The sequence below is a fragment of the Coenobita brevimanus genome, chromosome 85 (genome assembly GCF_032717465.1).
Source record: "Coenobita brevimanus isolate Jiangsu-jjx chromosome 85, ASM3271746v2, whole genome shotgun sequence".
Lineage (NCBI taxonomy): Eukaryota > Metazoa > Arthropoda > Malacostraca > Decapoda > Coenobitidae > Coenobita > Coenobita brevimanus.
Window position 1 is genome coordinate 2,330,703 of NC_137038.1, and position 19,755 is coordinate 2,350,457.

Sequence of the window (19,755 nt, forward strand, 5' to 3'; positions counted from 1 at the left end):
TTTTTCCAATTTTTTTTTTTGTTATTCGTTTCAGTTTTACCATTTTTTTTAACAATTGCACAGTTTTGCTCCTATCCACCCCGTTTCAATTAAGGGGGACGGATGGGGTTTTTGGGTTCAGGAACATGGCAAAACGTAGCATTTCTTTTACAAATGATTTGAACCAATTACAGTAAGAACCACGGGAAAAACCGTAGGATGTTTTTGGCATTACCCTCCACAGTAATCTGTAGAGAGTCATAGGAGCACCTCAAAAATTAACAAAACTTTTTTACATGTCTTTGAACTGGCTCAGTGACTTTGTAAAGGTTTACAGAAGTGTGTTTTCAAGTCTGAAGAAGATTCATCAATAAATTAGGAAAATATGATTACATACCGGTACCGTACGGGATAGGTTAGGATAAGTTTGGTTAGGTTAGAATAAATAAGATTGGTTAAAGTTATGATTTTGGTTAGGTTTGGATAAATAGGCATTGATAAGGATAATTTCGCTCTAAGATGGCATCCTTTTGTAAGCAAACACTGCTTTTTAAAATGCTTTTCACCACTGTCATATAAAAGAAATAAAAGGGACTTGAAAGTGCAATCAGGAAATGCTTAAAGAATCCCATGAATAACCAAGGTAAGGAAAAAACAAGAAATCTGCAAAATAACATGTCTTCTGAAAGGATTACCTAACCAACTACCCAGGCACCATTCAACCTAACCTAACTTAGACCTTGCCCGTCTGACGAGAGACCATGGCAGCAGCAGACCGGTGTGATATTTGATAATTTCGTTAAACTCTGTTGTGACTGACTTTTATCTAACCAGCTTTTAATGAATCCAAGCAGCTGCCAAGGCTCTAGGTGACTTCCCAGCATCAAAGTTTTAATGTAATCACTGCGGAAGCAATTACAGTAGCGCCGCTTCATAGTTCTGTGAATCTGGTAGGATCTCGTGCAGCAACACAGGTTTTTGCAATTCCGGCATGTTACAGACCTCGGAAGAGCATTGTTTTGTGTGAAATACTTCAAACTTTTGCTTTGTCATGAAATGTCTTCGATAACTTGGTGTGGAAATGGCTCACCCCGGCATACAAGGGCATCTTCGTGATAATGATATTAAAACTTTAAAGTGTGATGCAGTACATGCCGACAGTAGCTAATTGGCTGGGCATTGTGGTGTGATGACATGTCACGACAGCGAAAGCTGCGTGCCATACGTTAGTCTTGCAGCATAACAGAGTTGCCTATTGTCCCTGGCCATCTTCATCAGATTTCCAGCACTAGACCAATAGACACACTCATGCAACCAAGGTTAAATACAGTAGACCCTCACTATAATGGATGTCGGATTTAGCGAATGCCGTGAAGCCCACTGGTTATTATTCTGTCAGCTATACTGAACAACGTTCGTGAAAGGGGCACATCATGTGGCCTTTCTGAACGCCTCTGAATCCACCAAACAGTTTTTTGTCTATGCAGAACAGTGCTCATTCAGTGGGGTGCATCACAGCCCTTATGGACAGCTCCCTGCATGCAGGGTGACTCAGAACGGTTTCCAAGGTTGGTGGTGGTTTTTCCTGCCCACGTGGGCTAGGTTGCAGATCTGCAGATGAGTATAGGTGATGGAGTTGGGGTATTACAGGGCTACTTCTTGTAGGCCTGGGTGGGTTCGGAGTCTGTGGACACATGATGTTACACATGATTGACCTCAGTCTTGCTGCATTTTTTATTGTGTTCAGGCAACCATGTGCGCATCTCACATCTTAACTTTGCCAAGTGTTTTTCCATTTTGAATATGAAAAATTGCTTTCAGTATGGAATCTCCCGACATCTCTGCTTCTAGAAAAGCAAAGGGGAGGATTACCGTATTTCTCGGCACATAAGATGCTGCACTGAGTAAAACGCACCCTAATTTTGAGAGAGCATTTCTTATTTTTTTCTCCCCCCATAACCAACATCCACTGAAACTTTGGCTTGATATAGTCATATTTACGGAATTGCACACTTACCATATACAGTATCTCCAATCAGTACGGTAGTATTTATCAGTCAGTAGCTTCATTAGTGCTACCGGTATACAAAAGATTGAAATAATGGAAATCTGTATGGCACCATAGGCTAGTCATTCATGTAAACACTACAGATTACTAATGCCCATCCTTCTGCTTCTTTACTGAGTTTGAACAAAGTTGGTTTACATACTATGTACTGGTACTGTATAATTATGTATACTGTAGCCTGTTATCAAAACAATTTTATGTAAGCAAAGACTTTAACTGGAGGGTAGTAAAGGTGTACCCCGATATACGATACCCCTAGATGTGGTACCCCGACTCAGTAGTGGGGGTAGAACTACCACCATACCTTGCCTAACAATGGCCAAACCCTAGTTTAACGATGGGTTTTGATTTTTTCTTTAACCAAATTTAATATATTAAATTTTGTGTTTATGTTGATTTATAAAACTGTGTTTAGACTTTGATTAATGTGTTTTAGTCATAGGTAGGGTGAACATTGTCATTTTGGGGTACAGTTTACTAAGTTTGATTTTTTCCAGACTTATATTTGATGATTTTCATATTTTATTTTTGGGTTTAGGGGAGTTATGAAGTGCTTTCAGGTGTAGTTTAGCTTGTCTTAAAGCTGTTTGGGTTTTTTGGTGAGCTAGAAACTTGTTTTTGGACTCATTTGGGTGGGTTTAGGGCTTGGTTGGGGAGGAAACCCAAGGCTCAGAAACGCATTCCTGTACTTTTCTTGTTAAATCTACCCCGATATACGATACCCCGCCTAGTGATGGGATTTTAACCAATTGCATCACTAAACTGGGGTATACCTGTATACAAATCGTTCATTAATCCCAGCATTATTGGGGTACTCAGGCTGAAAAATTATTGGAAAAATAAAAAAAACATACTGTACCGTGAACCGGGGTGAATTCGGACACGGGGTGGTTTCGGACGAAATTTGCATAAAAAGATTAAATGCTACGCAGCTGCTAAACGAAGAAAGATATCGTATATATTTAAACGGGATAATGTTGCATAGGTTTTGTAAAATGTTATGTATAATTATCTTTTTAAAATATTATGTTCCACTGGTGAATATATTGTAATAAAGACAATGCTATTTTTTGGTGAAAAAATGAATACGGGAAAACTTGGACTGGTGTGAACGAATCATAACAAACCGCACGCTTATACACATTTAGAGGTTTACTTTAACGTCTAACTTGAAGATTGGAACAGAGAAAGGGTTAAAATCTGCATTTTAAATGTATGTAAACATGACATGAGTGAATGTGTACGCATTTTTGGGATTTAAAGGGGTAACTTCGGACAATGGATATTTAAAGGGTTGAGGTCAGACAGCATATCTAATTTGCTTTTTTCATATGTAATAAAACATATTTTGTACAATGTACACAGTCTGCATGCTTATCTTTGTTTTTGCTGCTAAGAAATATGATGTGAGAACACATATTATTTAAGTTACCATATGGTACGGTACCGGTATGATATCCTTATAGTTCGTCTCCACTCCCTCCTCTTGTTCCTCATCTACTCACCCCTTCCATTCCTAACTCCTGTTTCTCCTTCCCAAGCTCCTTCTCTCATTCCTTCCCAAGCTCCTTCACTCTTTAGCTCTTTCCTTCCCTATCTTCTGTTCCTCCATTCCAAGTTCCCTTTAATTAGGCATTTAAATAGCCGGCACGCTTTAAACCGTCCGGTCAGTCAGTCACAATCGTGCCTTTAACCTGCGCATAGCGTGGGAATGTACTCCCTATAATGTATATGTATAATCAACTAAACTGGGGTTGTAAGTCAATGGAAAATTTATTTTTTCATTATTTTTGCTATATATCACTACTATTTACTTGTAATTTTTCTGTATTTTTTTCAGCAATTTTTTTAAAAGTCGCGCAGTGTCCGAAGACCCCCCAGAACTGTCCAAACATTCAGCTGAGCTACTAGGGGCCCATTTCAGTGCATTTCTAATGAGTGTCCGGGGTCACCCCAAGGCAGTCCGAAGTCTCCCCAGTCCGGGGTGACCTCGGACACCTATAAAATATTTTACTACGTCTAGATGGAGATACTGAGATTATCTGGCTGTTAGATACTTACAGGTTATTGGCTCACGTACGTATGCAATACTTAACATCAGTATTTTGGCCAAAATAAATTGTGTCAGGATGAAATAACCTTCAAAATCGTACGAAGTCACCCCGGTTCACGGTAGCTATCAGCAGAAGTATTACCATATAAATTGCCCTTTTCAGGGGGTTAATCAGTCATTGTCATTGCCCTGAGCTGAATTAATTGTCTGGTAGCAGGAAGAATAATACAGTATATATAAAAAACTGAATTGCATAGATCAACAAAGCAGTCTAACCAGGTTTGATTCATTTGTTTCCTTCTTCATATTTACCCACAGCATATTGGGTGGTTGGGTGGGTGTGGTTGTGATGATGATATTTATTTGCAGGGGATTGGCTGCTTGAGTATGCTGGTATAGATCTAATTGGAGATGCAGCAACAGGAGAGTGGTGGAATATTGTTGGCCCGGGTGCCAACTCGTTACCATGGCTGCCACATGATGGGTTAGTGCTCAGGTCTTTGCAGAATTATTGTAGCATATTTACCTTATCTTGAGGAGGATATAAGACAGTATTTCAAAGTGTACAGGGCATACCATCCTAGCTACTGCACGGAGTCATTGCTCTTGGTATTTCTGGTATTTTTCTTTATTTTCTTATTATTTTTTGTCAAGATTTTTTTTCAGCTCACCCAAAAACAGAACTAACTACCCAGTGTCAGAACAAACTACCCATTGTTCTTAATCTTATTTATTTATTTATTTTTTTATTTTTTTTATTTTTTTTTTAGCTCCATGTATAATGTAATTTCCCTGTACTCATTTTTACCCTTTTTCTGTGATATGGAGCCAGGATTTGGAGGCTTTATTGATGAGTGAAAGTGTGTGACATATTTAATTGGGCAGACTTGGGTTAGGTCTCTTATTTCTGAGTTATTTCCTTCCCTCTAGACGATATACCTCACTGTATCATGAGTAGGGAAAAGTTCTAGATTTTTTTTTATTTTTATTTTTTTTTTATTTTTTTTTTTTTTACGGGTAAGGAACAGCGCTAAATATATTCACAACTTGCCAGCTGTGGGTGTGGCATGGTAGAAATATTTTCCATCAGTTCTTGCTGTGACAACTACAGTACTTTATTCAGACATGGAGAGACTTGGTGTGGTCCATAATACTGTATATAGTCTGCACTAACCCCTCAATTACCTGGGTACACTAGGGACCCCATTTATCTATTGACAGACGCCACAATCCCGTTAAGTGGTGGCCTTTTGACTTTGAGTTATAAATCTGTATAAAAATGAGATTTTCCTCTGTATCAGCCAGGCTAATTTCAAAGGATGCAAAGGTCTGGAATGAGTTGCCAGAGGACTCGAGATTGATTAACACCTGCAGTGTTTACGTATTTTGCCACGGTTTTTAAGTTTGATGGAGTTTTGGTTGAAGTCAAAGATTGTTGTTCTTTGTTATATCCATAATTGTGGTTTCCACCAGGATATTATATAGCCTGTAATGGGTTGTTTAAAAAGCCTGCATTGCTTAACCCTTTAACCGTGGGCATTGTTTTGACCCGACTGCCCCCCCCCCCCCAGCAGGGGTTCCAGCCAAAATGTAAACAAACTTTAAACCTTTATAACTCTGCACAGAATAAATCTAGAGTGAAAAATAAGGTACCATTAGAAAGTACTAACCTTCGGCTTTGCAATGATGTAGGTTTCATGATTTCGTTGACTATCACTGGATGGGCAGTGCCATTAGAAGTGAGCGATCTAAAATCTCTATTTTTCGCTCACACACCATTACCAAATGCCAACCTCATTCTGATAATAATACTATAAACATATATGAACACTGCACATACGATAAACACCCACTCTGTGTTCACTGAGGCAGGTAAAAAGCACTGTAATTGCCCGCACTTCACTGCCACATCAGCGCTGTTGTCACTCACAAAGCTGGACAGATACTGATGCGTGTTTGGTCAGGGGTGGGGTGGGGGGCCCGGGGGGTGGGAGGTGGGGGTCGGCTGGAGTGAAAGAACTTAATAGCTACTCTCCCTTGAAACAATTGGGGCGCGGAAAAAACGCGCGGTATTCAAAATATTCACAAACATTCCAGAATGACGCCTGCGGTTTGGTCCAGTTTTTGCAATGTCATTCTGGAATGACACCCGCGGTTAAAGGGTAAAAGGCAAAGCGGGGATCCTCTCTTTGGCCCAGTGGTAATGTGCATGTATGAAGGGCCTGAGATCAAATCTCGGCCAGACCAGTGATTAATTTGTTAAGTTTCAGTTCAGCCATTACAGGCCTACCTCCCCTATGTGGATGTGGGCCAATTATAGGCCTGTGTGAAATAAAACGTGCCTAGCAATGCAGACGATGCTCACTCTCTGACCAGCGTGCTGTCTTCACCTTAATATCCCATAATTTCCATCATGCTGGATCACAAGGGAGTCGGAAAAGTCAGATAGAGGGTCCATCAGTGATACTCCACCCAAATGCAGCACAATCAAACCATTAATAAGAGCATACCGTAAAAGCCACAATAAAAGAACACGTCACCACCTTTTTTGTGGCTACTAACAGTTTGGTTTCTCAAGATTATAATTTGGCGATTATCTCAGCGTCTACCTGTACCTTGAAGTAAAATCCATATGTAGAGATGAAGATTAAAACTGAAATCTTCAGTAGCTCAAATTAACAACATATACAACAATTATTGTGACATTTAGTGATCAACCAATCATGTACAACAGCAGGTGATGAGATGTATGTTTAGACGAATCTGCAGTCAGTCAGAACCTGAGCTGTGAGCCATTTGAACCAAAATGCCGTCATATCGGCTGACCAATCAGCGAGCAACTGAAAATATTGGCTGTCCAGTCTCTCTATAGAGTCTCTAAGGTACCGTACACTACTGAGCTGGAAGAAATTTAATCTGGTTGCAGCAAGAGTGAAATAAATATAAAATGAAATATAAATATTAGTACATCACCCGATTGAAGAGTTTAATACGTGAATGTCCCATTGCACTAGGCATGCTGTTGATTTGTTTGCTCTATGTTGTGTATTGTTCACTTTTTAGACCCCATCTCACCCTTTCCGTTACTGGGGAAGAGATTATTATTATTATTTATTTTTAGTAGGTGCAGTCTTTACAGTGTACTTACCACAATGTCAGGTATACATGTAGATCATTGAGAGTGAGTGTACAGTACAGTACATTGAGATAGTTTACCTCATGGTTTAATTTATTTTCACCCTGTGACATTAAAATGCCATTCTAACAGTACTTATATGTGGTCATGTCAGTTCTAACCGCAGTGTCGCTTTCAGAGTGGTGGATGCTTCGGCAGTGGAGATGCTGGAAGTGAATTGAAGTAGAGCAGCCTTTTGGATCCATGGAATGTGGAGGTGAAAGATTGATGGCAAGACAGGTAACCTGATATGGAGGATGGATTGATGGCAGATTGCAGCAGTAGATGAGGGGGAAGCATCGCTGATATATAGTTCAACTCAGACAGTAACACTGGATGAGTTGCCCTTACATAAATCACCATCAACAGTACACTACTGTGTGGGTGAGAACTTCACTTTTCCATTATAATTTTCTAACACTTACTACCTATTGTGAGATGGGGAGAACAGGTCAGGGTGATTGATTGTACTCATGTACCGGTATTATATGTCAAGGATATATCACCCAGCACTGTTGCAGTCTCATATCTTCAAAGGCACGCGGGAGGAAGAGAATGTACATAGAGTTTTCTTTCTCCTCTTGCTCAGCCTACAGATCCAAGAGCCTTGGTAAAATCTCCACCCCCTTGTGATTATGGGATGTTGAGTTAAGATGATGTTAACCTGAGACGTACATGAAGTTTGTTTCCAAAGGCTTAGTAGTTTTCAGTCATACAGTACACGTACTCCATACTTCACCAGTCAGTACCGTATGTTGTGATTTAGCCAGTAGGAATATAGACTAGTGATGATGTTATCAGATTGAAATGGTGCAATACAGCATTGTGGTAATTCATTTAACCCCGTAAAGATGAATGACTTTTCATTTTTCCTTATATGATTCATCTTCAAGTACACTTTTCAGGTTGGAGCTGTTGTTGTTGTGCAACCCCAGTCTCTGATTAAGTAGAGCCATCAACCACAGGAAAGTAACTGCTCCTGTAGGACTGTCCTGTGTATGAACCGATGTTCCCATGTGGCTGAAAGTGCCTCACCATAGTGAGGTGCTGAGATTATTGTGGATGGTTGTTTCATGGGTGGACATTGCCTTTGCATCTCCATCCATCTAACCCTTTTGATACTTAGGGTAGCGGTGCAAAAGTCACCCGCTCGTTACTGGAGGACGCAGGTTGTGTTGAACCTACTCATGTTACTGGATCGTTCAGGCTGCATCGAACAAAATTACCCCTTTGCTGGAAAGAAAAAACATCATAAATCAGCTCATAATTTATGTTTGCCAAATGTTTTTTTTCAACACCACAAGCAAGTACAACTATTCGAGATTACACGAATAAAAAATCAGGCAGATAGAGGCATAAGTAAAGGAAGGGGAAAAAATACTGTCATTTAGCGAAACACCACTCCTGCACTGCAGTGCGACCATAAGATAATTTCCTTTTGCGATACGTAAGACCTACCCGAATCGTCCTACAGTAAATGTTTACATACCAAAATGTAGCCAATGAAATTTTCTAAAATCCTTTCTCAGTAACAATTACCATAAAACATATATTTCTATGAGGAAACAAGAATATAAGAAAAAAACATCGTAAAATAGCGCATAATTTATATTCGCCGAACGTTTTTATCAACACTGTAAGCAAGTACAACTATTTGAGATTACATGAATAAAAAATCGGACAGATAGAGGCATAAATAAAGGCAGGGGAAAAAATAAATTAGCAAAAACTTTGGCTGTGCGAAACACGCTCCCGCGCTGCAGTGCGATGGTAAGATTATTTCCTTTTGCAGTACTTAAAACTGACCTGAATTGTCATACAGTAAATGTTTATATACTTAAATGTAGCTAATGAAATTTCCTAAATCTCTTTCTCAATAACAATTACCAAAAACATATTTCTATGAGGAAACAGAAGGAAGGAAAAGACATCTTAAATTAGCGCATAATTGCCAAATGTTGTTCATTCATTCATTCATTGCCAGACGCCATGTATCCCAAACGGGGTGACCAAGGGCTTAGAGTTAATTGTTTTACAGGGAGGGGAACTAATCCTCCACCAACCCCACTTGACACGTAGGGATAACGTTATGCCAACAGCATCTGGTGTTCCCAGGCGGTCACCCATCCAAGTACTAACCAGACCCAACGTTGCTTAACTTCGCTGATCGGACGGGAAGCGGTGTACTCAACGTCGTATGGCCGTTGGAATGTTGTTATCAACACCAAATACAACTATTCGAGATTACGTAAATAAAAAATCAGATAGACATAAATAAAGGCAGGGGAAAAAATAATTCAGCGAAACACCATTTCTGCACTGCAACGACTGTAATATATTTTCCTTTTGCAGAACGTAAAACAGACCTCAATTGTCCTACAGTAAATGTTTATGTACTAAAATGTAGCTAATGAAATTTCCTAAAACTCTTTCTCAGGAACAGATGCCATAAAACATATTTCCACGAGAAAACATGATTGAAAGAAAAAACATCGTAAATTAGCGCATAATTTATATTCGCCAAACGTTTTTATCAACGCCATAAGCAAGTACAACTATTGAAGGTTACGAAGAGAAAAAAAATCACGGAGACAGGTGCAAAACAAAGGGTGTGAGGATGGTTAAGAAGTACCGTGAGCACGAAACAGGATGGGGGTGGGGTTCTCCCAGCACTCGGCCAAGGTCGAGCCGGCCCACATCCTGAGTACTTGCCCGCGGTTGGACGCAGCCTGTGTCGTCCAGTAACGAGAGGGTTAACGGGGCACCATAGCAGGCTCAACATCACCCCTTTACTGTATTTTGTTTTGGTTGCCACCCAGGTGTTGTATTGGTTTCCCTTGTTACAGGAAACCATAAGACTTGTCACTCATTTTAGAAACACCTGAAGTGGAAAGAAGGATAATGAAGTGACAGGAAGATGGTAGAAATGGGAAGAGAGAAGGACAGATACAGAAAAAGCATGATAGACGTGAAGTGATGGGTGCCCCTACCTACCATCATCAGATTGAAATGGTTAGATATGGCCATAATAATCATGGTAGTACAGATTATACTAAATTGGAATGTTTAGATATAATGTACCAGTACATAATCCTCATGTTTTTTTTTGTTTTGTTTTTTGCCTCATCCTTATATGCTGCCAATCTCTTCCTCCTCTTCCTCTCTCAGTGCCGACCTTTCCTCCTTAACTCTTAGCCCCAGACTCTCCTTGTTTCCAGTTTCCACCTCCTCCCTTTCTCAATGGAGACTTCATCCTCCACCTTCAATGCCAGCTGCCTCTTCCTCCTGCCAGTGCCAGCATCTTTCTTGTGTAGTGCCACAATCTTCCTCCTCCTCCTCCTCCTCCTCCTCCTCTTCTTCTTCTTCCACATCAGTGCCAACTTCCTATGGGATGACCTTGCAGGGGCGGTTGCTTGCTTATGATTGATGGCTCTGATCAACCAGATCAGCTGGGGTTGATCAACAGCAGCAGTAGCAGCCTAACGCCATGTATTTGGGGAAAAGGCATGTGGTGATGACGTTTTATTGTTGTTGTTGTTATTATTATTATATTATAATTATCATCATCATCATCATCAGTCATTTTTTAACTATGTTATGTAGGTTGGTAGACGTTTATTAACGTTCATTTTCTCCCTCTGAAGTGGATTTCCACTCTTCCCAAGCTGTAGTAGTACTTGTAGCCCCAGGCTCATCTGAAATGGGAACATGGTGGACTGCATGCATGAAGTTGACCATCTGCAGTAGCCTACTATCATTCTCTAAGGAAGTATTTGAGGGACATTTGTATAACCAGGAAATTGAGCCAGACAGATGACATAAAGTGGATCAGTTCATCTTAGGCCACCTGTAGGAACAGTGTTAGTAGTTGCAATCCCAGGCACATCAGTACATGAACCCAGTGGACTGCAGGCCAAAGCATCTGTAGTTCTCCATTCTGCAGTTAGGGGATAGGGATGGGACGGAGGAACATTTATATAATCAGGCAGCTTCTACGTTCAGTTTTATCAGTTTCACCAATAGAAGGCGTCCCTCTCCAGCACCAGTAGGCCTAGTGGGTTAAGGCCTATATTGAACTCCACATGTAAAGGGCTAATTTTTCAACAGACCTAAGAATATTTCCTAAAAACTTGTTATTTTTCAGGGGCCACCAGTACTGCTGCTGCTGCTTTTCCCATTACTGCTACTTCTGTGGTTGGGACTACTACTGCTACTGCTATTTCTGGGGTTCGTGCTGCTACTGTGTTTCTGGGGTTCGTGCTGCTGCTATTTTGGGTTTTCTGCTGCCACTTCTGTCTTGCCATGGCCAAGGGGGAACACTGGCCACCTTAAATCTCCTGGGGAATACCTTCTGACTGGCCAGAACTAAAGGGATCCGCTTCATAACTGTCTTGGCCACCCGAATCTTCAGTACCTAGCTATTCCTCAGCACCCACAAGTACAGCTGCTTCAACTTCTACTGCCACCCTGTGGAGATACATGAGTTGCACAGTTTTTTGTCTTGGTTGAGATCTTATTGCATCAGTGGCCTTATCCCCATAGCTCAGTTGCAGTATAAGACAAAGGTAATGTACTGTCACTCTGCATTCCATTTCTTATCACGTTTAAGCCAAGTTGATGTGGACAGAGTATGTTAACAGTTGCTCCCCTACTAAGGAAATTTTTGTTTGCGAATTCCTGACCCCGTCCATGGGTGGAAAAAGGAAATTGGACTGATGACGAGAGTAGATTACGATGCTGGATGATAATAATAATTGTGATGATCAACTTCATAACTTAGGCCATTGACCATGTGGCTGATTATTCCACTACTATATACCACTCACATCACCTAGGTACTCATTTTACATGCTAATCAACAACAAAGACAACAGTGGTGATGATGATGCAGTGCCAGGAAACAGCTCCTGGCACTATCAGGTTGGCAGCTTAGCATCTGTGCTAATAACAAGGCCTAATAAAATCTCAAGCTGGTAATTCTTCAGTAGTTAAATATTCATAAATGGGAGAGCAACTGTCTTTATTCCACCTAACACCAGATGGTTTTATTCAGCTGAGTGATTCATGGGGACTGAAGGATAATAAGAATCTTCATTTTTGACATTTATTTTAGTCAGTGGTCAGGCGTCATAGTTCTTTCACCTTAAGGCCCAGGCGTTTGTCCTTTTACCAGCTTTTTTCAGATATACATCCTCCATACTCCAAGTCTGCATCTGTTCCATTGCACTGCTTCCTGACTTGCATTATTTTATTTGCGAAACTGTTACTGAGATGGTAATTGTCGGCCAAGTTAAAGTAACGAAATAGTAAACAAATTCCCCAGGTGTACCAGCAATAGGTAAACTTAAGCAACCTTTCCATTGTACTTACTGTAATGATTAGTATCAGTCTGTTTGCTAAAGTATTGCAAAAATTCATCGTTATTTCAAGTTGATAAACATAGATAAACACAATACCTAGTTACATTGCTAGATAAATGCTTGGTAGATATAGTGCTAGAATTTCTGAGATGAAGAAAAGGTTAGATTATGAGATTGAAAGGTTCCCCAGGTTAATTTTGATGCCTTTGACTGTTAGTGCAGTATTTCTCTCAGTTGAAGAATGTCTGGTGTTAGTACAATGAAAGTGGCTTGTCTTCATTGTGGCTGTGGTGATTTCCTAACATCATTTGTTAGCAATTCCCCTATGCTACAGAGAAGACATCCTAGTGAATTATGCCTGTGATTATTGATTCATTATTAGCATTATTAATGTAATTATGCAATGTACAGTGGACACAGCATATTTTATAGCCTGTGGTCTGCCCAGTTCTTTCATTTCAAGCACTGCAGATTAGCATACTGGATTAGCATACTGTACTGGTATATATTGCAACCTTCCAAATATGATCAGCTTTCTAAAATCCTCCACTTACCAGTACCAGTGTATGTTTTCTTTGAAGTTACCTTGCGGCTACTTCTGTGTTTGACATTATTCACTGAACTTTCTGAGATCATTGCTGCGTTTTCCTTTTCAATCACCCACACCAGTTGACCCTGTGATGTAGACATTGCTCATTGTTTACAAACCTCAGCCATGTGCAGCCAGTTCCCCCTTATATTCAGCAGCACCAAGAAGAGTAACTATACTGTAGAGTGCTTAACATGGAACAGAAATTGCAGGCGCTTAAAAGTTTTTTGCTAAAAGTGTAAGGTTAGTGACAAGTATGATTTAGGATTGACTGCCAATTATTACATAAGGCAGCAGAGTAATATATAAGTTATTAAAGTTTTATTGCAGCATTAAGAATTATGGGTCTGCATCTGAGAAATTAGTCCCATAAAAACCAAGTCAGAGTGAAAAGATTATTATTGTATGTTTGCAGTAAATGAACATTATATCCGGGGTAGCAAGAAGCTGCTTGGCTTGCCGCTCAGTGTAGTCACAAGATATCCACTTCACATAAAATTCATCGAACCTATTTTTGAAGTAGGAAGTCTCCATAATAGTCAAATCATGCCTCAAATCTCGGTACTTCTTTCCGCCAACTGAAGTGAAAAGAGTTAGCCATCTTCTCCATGTTCAGATAACGCAAGTAAAGTTACAGACAACGACTGGACAGCCATATGTTGCCACAGGCTATAACATGTGTACCGAGACTCCTGTCCTGAGTATGAACAAAAGTATGTAGACACTTCTTTGCCAGCTGTAGCAATGGAAGGTTATTTGAGATATTTTATGTGATATGGGTTGCACACTAAAGTTAATATTGTTTCATAGTCCACTATCCTCCTCATGGGGGATTGTACGGGAATTGAGGGATGTTAGTATAATTAGGCAGATTCATTATCTGATCATTACCAAATAAAGGTGCCTGTTTCAAGTACCATTAAAAAGAGTATAGGAAGAAATATTAATCATTTTGGGCAGAACAGTAACTATAGAATGAAAGTGCTGGCAGAGTATTGTTGGCAAACTTTTGCACATGCCTGTACATTACAGATGCAGCAAGTCCATTATATGAGACAGGTGTTCAGAATACAGGGTGGTCCATATGTAACATGTCTGATTCTTATGTGTTTTGTGCCTGTTTTCTGAACCATACCTTACCCCATCCTGAGGTGGGAAGACAAGGTCAGGATAGTGAATATGATCATGCTTATAATTATGATGATGTGGAGAATGGCTCAGGCAGTTGTACCAGTGTCTATCCTGCATTGTTTTTCTCCTTTCCATTATCCTTTTTTTCTTTATAATGAGTGCTTGTTTGCATCCATTGATTGCAGTGATTGCATCCATTGATTGCACTTGAACATCCACTGCCTTACCTATTGTCTCATTTATAACCCCATCTTTATGCAAATTAAACAGCCACAGAGACTTAAATTATTGTCCATGTTCAGATTTATTTCCCAAACTTCACTGGCAGAATAAAATAATACTGTGGCCTAATATCCTTTCCGTAGAACATCTTTATAACCAGCATTATATCAGTATAGTTTCAACTTGGCATATACAAAGAAAAGATGGTAATTTAATGCCCAGTTAAACTGACCAGAGCATAGTTGGGTAGCTGTGTGATAGTCAAAATACCTGCATTACCCACACCAGCAGACTGAGCCGTTCCCACAACACACCTGATATATATGGGCAGCCCTGTATTATGGTTCAGTACATTGGGTTGTTGTTGCTGTGGTCCCGCATTCATCTGTAGTAGTGCTGTAACCAGACCACTTCTGTGAACTGGTTTGTCGTCAATTGCAGTATTTTTGCCGATAGAGTATTCGCTTCCAGACTAAGCAGTTTGCATTTGGTATTTGGATGTTCTGTAGCTTATCTGTGTGTGCTGATTATCATTGATTTTATATGTGAATAGCTCATTGAATGGGATGTTGCTAATGAGATGAGAAATTTGGTTAAGAATATATACATGTAATTTTCCAAAGTAGATTTCTAGTAGTAAGGTGCACACATGCCTGAAAAAAAAATATTAGAGATAATCTGTGTTGTAAGGATAATTTTGGAACATTCCTCATCTGCCTGAAGTTCATATTGTCTTCTTTCATTAAATTCCAATATTTAGTTTCTATACCATTCACTGTCATTCTTGGGAATAAATGATGAACCTGGGACCACCACAACAACAGGCATTAGTAAAACTTTAAGGAGTTGGCAGCCCAAAAGATCTTAAATAAACGTGTCATATTAATGGACTTGCTAAATAAAGCCGTAGTGCTTCTTTAGCTAGGAGTAAACATAGGTGTTTTTTCTTATTTAATCCTACATGAAATATTAAGATTGGTTTTGATGTATTTCTATGCCTATTTTCTTGTGATGATGTGTTATTTGTACATTTTTATTATTGGCATGTTATAGTGTCTGGCAATAGATAGATGGATAGATAGATGTTATAGTGATGTACTGCACAGTCTGCCACAGGAAAAGGTAGAGGTAGTCCGTGTTTGGAAAATTTTAATACGCAGAAGGTCTGTTCTGAAACTGTCTTCCTAAGATATGTCTTTCTGCCCATGATGTCCAGTCTTTTGAATGCAGGAATCTCAAAATGAATGGATCTTGAATTTGGCTCCCATTTGTTGATTTTATTCTTGGAGCAAGCAACATTGCAATTTTGCAGCAGTTGGCTCCATTTTGTCTATATCTATAAAAAAATCTGCCTTGACTAGCACTTAGAAATGTAAAAATAACAAACATCCTTAAGTTAAACGTCCATTCATTGATGTTAGTGATCAGTGAGCATTTTGACTTGTTTCCCCTCATTTATGCCAGATATTCGTGAACATCCTGAACTGTTTCCCTTCATTTATGTCAGAGATGAGCCTCTCTTGTTTCCCTTCATTTATGTCACAGAATATTAAGCATCCTGAACAGTTTCCCTACATTTATGGAAATCTTTGTTGTTAATGTGGCCTATGTTATTTGTATTAATATTTTTTCCTGTGGCCGACTGTACGTTTTCTTATATAGCAATGTGCATAGGTTTATATGTGCCTTTGTGTGTGTGTGTGTGTGTGTGTGTATTTACGTAAACTAAGTCAGTTTTTCACCTGGTGGTCATTAGCTTGGTCGATGGCCAAGTGCAGTTGCATTGAAGAGGCAATTTGACTAGTAAGCAAGGAAGCAAATTCATTCCTCATCACTAAGGTGTATTAAATTTTATGCTCCCTTGACTTAACATGCATGGTATAAAGTTTGCAATGTTCTGTCGGATGAAAACAAACTGACTATAGTTATATATGTGTTTTTACATTTTTATTATTGACGTAATTATATAAAAAAAAATCTACTGTAAGGTAAACTCCCAATTATCCAATGCCACATTAACTGACAAACCTCATTAGTCGCAAAGGAAAATTCTGGCTTGATTCATTTTTTACAGCATTACCTGACATCGTCACTAACCACACAGGAATTTTCAACAACAGCTTTTAGGTCTACAGTACTACAGTATGGTGAACACAGTATACAGCAACTATATTTTACTGTGAAGTATTGTTCTCTATCAGGACTACTCTGTTTGGGATTGTTTTCTCTGTGTTCAAAATTAGTTATACAGTACAGGGTAGATTTTTTTTTTTTTTTTTGGGTGGAGGTTATGCTTCCGTCGAGGGGCTGGGATAGTACTGCATTAACAGAAAAAAATTATATCATCCAACATGGCTTTGGATTAATTATGATGGATAATTGGGGGATTACTGTATTCCTGTTGAATTATAATACTGTACTCTTTTATTTTTATTCGTATTTCTAACAATGTAAGAAAATGTGCCTTTATCATACCATCTCCAGCTGTTTGGAAATATCTTGAGGTGCCCCATTGGTTTGAAATCTTTCCTTATACTGTACAGTGTGAGTTTTAAATCACATAATGTAGTAGAAACTCACTTTTCATTTTCATTCATTCATCATCCAGTCCAACGTTGCCCTATGAGGAGCGTAGGAGGCCGGGGCTAGGCAGGTTGGTCCTGACATTTAAGATGAGAGTGACCAGCCTCACTCATTCCTGAGTGGCTTTACGTGAGCAATAAACCCCAACCATCCATTGGATATAAACCTACACAGGCTCAGTCCCATTGGATTTGTCTTTCTTCTTCTTCTTCCATTTTTCTTTTTTTCTTCTTGAATTGGTGAAAGAAACAGTTTGCTTTAGATGTGTTTGATATGTTACTTGGTATAGTTTAGGTATAGTTTCACCCACTTTGACTAGACTGGGATTTTCATGCTTTTACAACTTACTTCCCATAGCTCGGTGGCAGAATGGTGTAGTTCTGTGGCTCTTTGACCCTTCCGTAAGACTTTTCATAACTAGCACCAGACTCTAGTTGTAATCTCTGGTTTCAGCTCTGTGTGCAAGATGAAGTGGGAACAATTTCACAATAGTTAAAGTGAACAGAGTGTAGGTGGTCTGAATGGCTAGTGATGAGGTAGGTAAAGTGAGAATGGGGTGGAGGCAGCCTCATTACATCTGTGGAGGTGTTGTTGAGGTGTGGTGCTGGTTTAGGGTCAGGTGGTGCTGTAGAGGAACCCACTTTGGCACAATTATTGTCATTTAGTTTGACTTGTTTCAGACACTCCTTCTGCTGCCCATAAGTATACTCTCTTCATCTTCACTTGGCCCAGATTTTTGTCCATTTGTAGCTTGGATGTAGTTCAGTGTCAGAAAAAGGTAATGCTACAGAGCTCTACATCCTTTCCCTTGCACTTCTTTTAGCCAAGTACCCGATTCTACTGTTATCTGCTGTTACAACTCAGCATTCACGATGGAGAGATGGTAATTTTAGTCCAAGCTAGGGTAAAAGAGTATAGTGACTGGTAATGTTTGAAAGCATAAAGTTTATTACATGCCTTTGCACTGATGTGGCCTGTGGGTTGAGAATAGGTCATGTATGTCCAGAGTTAATCCAAGGATATAGGGTGTGTGCTAGGAGTGACTGATGAAAACGGGAGACGAGTGTGTGTTTGAAATTTTTGTGGCATGAAACGAATGATCGTTGATTTGTGGGATAAGGCTGTTTTTCTGCGTTGTGTAAGCAGTGTTGTAGCATTGGTGGGTACTGTTGGAGGTTGGCTGCTGTTTGTTGAGCAATAGTGTTGTGAGTCCATTTTTAGGTCATTGATATGGGACAGTACTGTTATTAAAGAGTGGGGGAGCAGGTAGTTCATGGAAGAAAAAGTTTAAAAGTGAAAGTGAGAGGACTCTGAAGCATCTGAGCATTATGAGTCAACTAAGTAATATTGGTGTAGAAGTGAAACACTTCCACTCATCCGTCATCCACTCTGAATTTCAGTATTATTGGGGCACCTCAGTATATATATATATATATATATATAACAAATTTATTAGAGCTGTAAAGGCACCTTTTGCACACTGTAACAAATTTTTTATGTACGATGCCACCAAAAAGCATCTTTACTCATTTACATGTACAGTTGTTCATCAGTTAACACTAAATGTGTTCCTAGAAAGTACTTATTGCTAAAAATTGCTTTAAGTGAGGGTTGGGTTCCAGCAAGAAAGATTTTCTCCTCGGTTATTTTAATAATCATATTTACCACTGCAAACAATTGTTATAATGTATATTACATAAAATAAAAAATGCCGTAGTCAGTGTACCTAAATTAAATGGATTTTGTGTCATGTATTTTTCTGCTGTTTTCTGTGTTTTAGCTATGTTAGTTATGTGTTGTATTAGGCTTCTGTGTAATGTTCCCTCTTCCCTACCTTGTCCTGCCCTGCCATCATCTACCCTATCCATCCTACCATTCCAACCCGGCCCTGCAGTCCCCCACCCTACCCTTCCCTGCCATCCTCTGTCCTACTCAGCCATGCCCTCCCCTACCCTACCCTGTTCTCCACTGTCCTATACTACTTGACCTGTCTTCTACCCTATCCAGCCTTGCCTTCCCTTAACTTGCCTGCCCTGCCATCGCCAACCATGCATTACCCTGCCTCAACTTCCTCTTATGGTACTCTGCCATCCCATACCCTACGCAGTCCAGCCATCTATTTCATTGCCTTATTCTAACTTTTCCACACACTATCCTGCCTCTTCCTACTGTACCCTGTCTTTCCATATACAGTCCTCCACTTTTGACCTTGCCTCTTCCAACCTTACCATGCTGAACCTACCCTGCTGTGGCTTTCCTTACCTTGGCCTTCCTTTCACTACCCTGCCATCCCTTTACCTCCTGTCCTGTCACTGCCTACACTGTTTCGTATTACCCAACCCGGTACCTTGATACACTGGTTCTTGCTACTCTGCCCTGTCTCACTACCCAGCCGTTCCCTGTGTCTCCCTACAATGTTGTGCCACTCTTTACTTAGCTTCTAACCATACCCTGTCTTTGCCTACTATAACCTACCGCACCACAACCTACGCTGCTACTCAGTCCACCATCTTAGTCTATGATTAGCTCTTGGTGCCTTTGAATCATCCAGTGAAAGGCTGTGTGCTGAGTCAGGTCTACCTCTCTTTTCCAACA

At 39.8% G+C, this 19,755-nt stretch overlaps 1 non-coding gene across 1 annotated transcript; it reads right to left on the reverse strand.

Moving 5' to 3' along the window:
• Positions 1–9,365: 9,365 nt before the first annotated feature.
• LOC145410494 (5S ribosomal RNA) lies at positions 9,366–9,484 on the reverse strand. The gene has a single exon (XR_013899284.1). It is a non-coding gene; the product is annotated as a 5S ribosomal RNA (ribosomal RNA).
• Positions 9,485–19,755: the final 10,271 nt, after the last annotated feature.